Source organism: Hesperophylax consimilis, chromosome 12 (assembly GCF_061612785.1).
Source record: "Hesperophylax consimilis isolate HC1 chromosome 12, BYU_Hcon_1.0, whole genome shotgun sequence".
Taxonomy (NCBI): domain Eukaryota; kingdom Metazoa; phylum Arthropoda; class Insecta; order Trichoptera; family Limnephilidae; genus Hesperophylax; species Hesperophylax consimilis.
In genome coordinates, this window is record NC_142847.1 from 22,357,536 (window position 1) to 22,364,016 (window position 6,481).

Sequence of the window (6,481 nt, forward strand, 5' to 3'; positions counted from 1 at the left end):
CGATTTCCCTCCGTGTACCCTTCCGACTGCTAGCCGAACGACATTAAAACCATGATATCGACCACCTCACGTTGCCACCTTACCACTCAAATTAATACTAAAAAAATATATTAAAAAATATATATTTTTTTGAAGTGAAACTTCTTTAGCCGCGTCATGCAATTTCGAGAACCGGAGTAAAACCAACTCATGACCGAAACGAAAATGCGGGACCGATTAAAGTTCATTTGATCTAGTGAAAGTTTTGAAGTAAGATATAAATGTTTTTTAGGTAATCTCGACAACTGGCGTTGGTGGTGTAATGGTCAGCGTAGTTGCATTCCAAGCAGTTGATCCGAGTTCGATTCTCGGCCATCGCATATTAATTTTTTTTTTTGGTTGAATGTTAATTTTATAACTCATTGTTTGTAGTCATTGTTCTTTGAAATTTTTAAATTTTTAATCCATTGTAATTTTAAACATTATTTATTTTTCATATTATTTTTTTCGTCATTTAAATTATATTTTGTACTGGGGTGACATCTATCGGCAGAATATTTTTTAATTTTAAATTATATAGTTTATGGGGGTGACATCTATCGGCAGAATATAAATATATATTTTTTAATCTATTTAATTATATTGATTACGGGGGTGACATCTATCGGCAGAATCTTTTAATGTTTTTCGTTTTTAACGCCTTTTTTTTTTTCAATGGTTGACCATAATATCAATCCACTAAGTAATATTTTAGGCCTGTAGCATACTTGAAAAGTTAAAGAATGATATAAGATTGTTTATGATGTTAACGATAAAAAAATAAAAAAAACATAAAATTACCATAAAAAATGGGCCAACGGCACGCGGTGTTCCCAAGCGGTCACCCATCCAAGTACTGACCGCGCCCAATGTTGCTTAACTTTGGTGATCGGACGAGAACCGATGTGTTCAACATGGTATGGTCGTTGGCAAACGCTAAACAATATTAATTTCTATTCTACCTGCCAATAAATATATGAAAATTAGTATAAAAAAGCCCTAATAATACTGAAAACATTAGCAAGGTGTGTGCGACGTTGATAAAAATAATCATTACATACGCGCTTGAAAAAGATCGTAATTACATCCATAATTTTGAAGGAATTTTTTTTTTCAATGGTTGACCATAATATCAATCCACTAAGTAATATTTTAGGCCTGTAGCATACTTGAAAAGTTAAAGAATTTTATGATATTATTAATGATAGTAAAGATAAAAAAATAAAAAAAAACATGAAATTACCATAAAAAATGGGCCAACGGCACGCGGTGTTCCCAAGCGGTCACCCATCCAAGTACTGACCGCGCCCAATGTTGCTTAACTTCGGTGATCGGACGAGAACCGGTGTGTTCAACATGGTATGGTCGTTGGCAAACGCTAAACAATATTAATTTCTACTCTACCTGCCAATAAATATATGAAAATTAGTATAAAAAAGCCCTAATAATACTGAAAACATTAGCAAGGTGTATGCGACGTTGATAAAAATAATCATTACATACGCGCTTGAAAAAGATCGTAATTACATCCATAACTTTGCAGGAATTTTTTGAAGTGAAACTTCTTTACGCGCGTCATGCAATTTCGAGGACCGGAGTAAAACCGACTCATGACCGTGACGAAAAAACGGGATCATTTCGCTATAGGAGCCTAGCTAATATTATATACCTAGTTTAGGTCACTCTCCGAACTCAGCTTCGCGGTCTAGAGGCAGAGCGCACGACTGTGGTCGTGAAGAACCGAGGTTCGATCCCCGCTTTAACTAATTTTTTTTTTCTTTTTTTATAACTTTTAATTTTTTTTATCACATGCTACTTATAAATATGTCAATAGACAGAAAAAAAGAGAGAATGAAATGAAAAGAGAGAGAGAGAAGAATATTAGAAGTTTCACTTCTGTCTTGCGTAGGCTTGACACACCCATTTTTTTTATAAATACCTACCTAACTAACTGGTTGCACCTTTTTAATATTCACGAGGTGAGCCCAATTATTATTAAAACATGTTGTCATATAAATTTTTTATAATAAAAGTGTGGTTTGGAACTTATTTGGTGTTAAAGGTGTTACTCCGATTCGTTATGTTTGGCAGTCCGCCTTGCAAATTGAGAAGGGCTACGTCCGTTGGTCACTTTTTTATCCATTAAAAAACGAAATAAGCTCACGGTTCGAAGGCGTTATAATAATCAGCAGAACATTTTAAAACTGACAACTCAATTTATTTAATATCGAATATTAAAATCACATTAAGAGACTTGACGATTCTGTTGTTGACTGGTTAGTTGGATGCGGTGCTTCTTATTGTGTAACTATTACTGACGTGTACTCGGCTTAGCTCGATTTGGAGTTAAGTTTTGAGGTAGAGAATTTTAGTGTTCTTGAAAACTGTGTCTATTTTTAAGGTGGAAATAATAATATTCTGAAGGATTGAAAAAGTTAACTATTTTTCAGTTTTTGTTTCAGTTGATGTTGCCATGTCTTTCCCGGACGTCCACGACTTCCACAATTCACAACTGTATACCACATTGTTACTGTTAAAAAACTACATTATATCTAATTTTATTCGTCTCCGTATTTCATCTCTAACTACAAAAAAGAAATACATTATAACGAGTTTTATTCGACTCTGTATCTCATTCCAGTGCAGAAATAAAGCGTAAATTTTCCTCGGGCGTCACAGACTTTTCTACTATTAATAAAAACAAACTTTGGAATTTTCAGTGAAACCGGTCTATTAGATTTTCAGTCTATACGGGACAAATAAAGTTCAGTTCCAAAAATGGACCTGTGTATTATCGCCACAAGCTGCTGTTTATGTATTGCGGATTGCACATTGCTGAAAAGATGTAAATATTGTTCAAGTTTAGAACAGAGAAATATTCATTTTTATGTAAACACATTCTAAGTTTAGTTCCAAAAATGGACCTATGTATTATCGCCACAAGCTGCTGTTTATGTATTGCGGATTGCACATTGCTGAAAAGATGTAGATATTGTTCAAATTTAGTTTGTATCTATATATCCACGTAACCCTTAACATCTCTAACATCTCACTAAAACACTCCACTTACGGACAAAAATCATTTAAGTATTATTCTATTAAACTGTATTACCGCTTGCCACCTACCGTGTATCTATTAATGAAACAACCCGCTGATAATTCATACACAAAGAAACTATTAAAATGTATTACCGCTTGCCACCTACTATGTATTTATTACTGAAACAGCCTGATGATAATTCACCAAAACACAAACAAACTATTAAACTGTATTACCACTCGCCACCTACTTTATATCTATTACTGAAACAACCTGATGATAATTCACCAAAACACAAACAAACTATTAAACTGTATTACCGTTAGCCATATACTATGTATTTATTACTGAAAGAACCTGATGATAATTCACCAAAACACAAACAAACTATTAAACTGTATTACCGTTAGCCATATGCTATGTATTTATTACTGAAACAACCTGATGATAATTTATCAAAACGCAAACAAACTATTAAACTGTATTACCGCATGCCACCTACTAATTAATAATTCACTAATACACAAACTAAAAAAAAACAGATCGCAGAATGGATAAAAATTAAAGGTACACACTTTTTCCAAAACCTATTCACCCCAAACAAAACATAACACAATTTAATTAGCATATTAAATTATGTGTTTTGTTGACTAAATAGTATAAATATTGTGGTATGATTATTTGTTAACGATTTTTTTATTTGAGATTATCTTGGAAATACATATAAAATTGCACATGTGAAATTAATAAACCGACCCATTTACAATCTTTTTTATTGCTACAAGTTTGGTTAGAAAGACAATTTTTAAAGTTATAAGTAAAAAATGAATGAAAAGAATAGATGAACAGTAAAAAAATAATTGTTTTGGTTTAAGTACATTATAATATAAAGTACGTTAATTTTATTTAAAAAAATTTGTAGGTTTTCTTAGGGTTTTGTAAGTCTTACAGATACGCCCGAGTAAAGAGATTTGGGCGTATTTTGATTTGAAATATTGTGCATAAAATAAGGTATTTGATCTGGTATTGAGTTCAGGACAGCGAAATGCAATAATTTCTAATAGAGCTGGTGAGTTCGTAAGTAAGTTCACCAGCTGAGTTCGTAAGGAAGTTCACGATCTTGCATTAACTACTATATAGTTTTGTTTTGTTTTATTCTATTTTCGTCTTAACTGCATCGTTAAGTGCACTTCATGTAGAATCCTTTTCTTTTCACTAAATTGATCATTATTATTTTGATTAGGTGATACTAATTATGTAAACCGTATGTGAGATAATAGAAATGTATAAAAAAATGATTAAAACGGTGCTCGTCTGCTGCAGCGCCTTGTCCAGCTTGGAGTGTACTCGAAAGTAATAGTAAAATTTTAATATGCATGGCTGTATTTGTAATTAACTACCCGTCTTTGGTACCTAATGGAAGTATTTATAGGATGATACCCCATGACTTCGAACTTACACTGGTGCAGTTCCTTTTAGTTTTTCCACGCTGCAGTCGTAAAGATTGCTCTAGTCTCCCATTGAAGAGGATCCCGGAAGAAAAATAAGGTTGCCTTCATTCGGTAATATTAAAAAAATGTTTTAAAAATTAATTTCAGAAACTGCAGATACATTACAGCTTTCTTTTACATCTGTCTATACCGTACCTGCACTGCAAAACAGGATGATTCTACAATACCCACTTAATTGTAAATCGACCGTGTGCATTTACCTTGTTAACATCATCCTCCCTTACCCTTTTCAATATAATATTTAATGGTTTCACAAGGTCTCCCGCGCATTCTGTCAAGTCGAAATGCCATCCCGCTCATTAGGTTTGCAGGCCTGCTTGCAAATTGTCTGCAGCTATGTTCACACGTGTCGAAAGCAATAATAAGCCAAACGATCCTGAGGTAGATAGAGCTTCAAAACAGAGGTTCCCATTTTCATTTTAATAACGTAAAGTCATCATTAAGGCTTTCGCCATGGGGCATTATAATGCCATTAAAGTGATTGTTTTATGATTAAAATTACGCCTCCTTTCGGCGGCTAATTAGGCATGATTGACCAGGTTTTTCAAGACCAGTAATTGCAAATTGATTACAGTTTATAATCGGAATACCCCAAGGTTCACCTTTAGGTCCAAAATTAATATTTTCATATCATTAGAGTACCTAATCGAAAATCTTAGAAGTATAAAAGTTATCCCGTAACTTCACATGAATAACCTTTGAAGGAAAATGAAAATTCAGGGTATCCGCAAAAATTGTAAGAGACGTACGTGCCCCAAAGCGGTTTTTAAGTAAATCTACAAAACGACTTCAAAAACTCTTGCAAATTGAGTCATATCTGGGAATACAACGATCAATCCGTCCTATTACATCAAAAATGAAAGTTGGGTTAGACATAATAATATAACTATGAACAACACTCTCATCGCCTAAGAAATTTGAAGACATTTCAGATCTAGTTAACAAATGTCAAAATCGCTAGTGTATTTAGAAAAGTTTTAAGCTTCGCTGACCGAATATTTCATCAAATTATGGGAGAACTGTAAACATACAAAACAACCAACACCTTTCATGTATTTTAAACTTCACAGAAAAGCTATAAAATTTAAAACTGCTTTTTAATTTCTTAATATTACTGAAAATAATTGAGAACCGTTCGTTACCTGATGCCAACAAATTCAAAAAGCAAAAAAATAAAACGGTAATAAATAACGGGGTAACGCGTATTCCCAACATGAAAATAATGAATATTTAAATTATTACTGAAAGTGTGGTATACACGGTTGGTTGTATAATAAAGTTGTTGGGTGTCGAACCTCGAGCATCCTATTCAACGACCCAGCGCGTGTCCGATGATTTGTCAGTGTAGTGTGAACCAATAAACAACTATTGGAATTATTGCGTCCGATTTATTTCGTAAAACATCACGAATTTATTTATTTTAAATGGGTATTCCTTTGGATACCATAATATATAACTTAAGTGTTTTGAAAATTCATAACATATTGTTCTCTGACCTTCTTTTGATTTATATAAAAACTTCATGAAATTAATGCAGTTAGAAATATCAAGCACTGATAATTTAGATTGCGATGTCAATATTACCGTTTATAATGGCCAATTTATAAATATGTTTTCATTTCGTTAGTTATGTAAATATTTATTACGTTTGTGAATATAATCGTTTATTCTAGTTTGACTTTTAAATTATCACAACTTGTTTACATAATCAACTAGCGCAGATTTGTAAAAAATTACAGGATAGTATAATTCCAATTTTGGAAATGGTAAAACTAATATTTTTTTGTTAAAATATTACATTAAAGGTAGGTAACTACTTTATCGCTTGTCTGAATTCTTGATACAACAATCAGTTCCGATTTTGTAAATGCCTCTTGAATTCAAAGAAAATTTGAGTTAATTGAACTAGATA

At 32.6% G+C, this 6,481-nt stretch overlaps 2 non-coding genes across 2 annotated transcripts; both read right to left on the reverse strand.

Moving 5' to 3' along the window:
• Positions 1-830: 830 nt before the first annotated feature.
• On the reverse strand, positions 831-949 carry LOC149419325 (5S ribosomal RNA). The gene has a single exon (XR_016302926.1). It is a non-coding gene; the product is annotated as a 5S ribosomal RNA (ribosomal RNA).
• A 323-nt stretch (positions 950-1,272) lies between these two features.
• On the reverse strand, positions 1,273-1,391 carry LOC149419326 (5S ribosomal RNA). Its single transcript, XR_016302966.1, has one exon. It is a non-coding gene; the product is annotated as a 5S ribosomal RNA (ribosomal RNA).
• Positions 1,392-6,481: the final 5,090 nt, after the last annotated feature.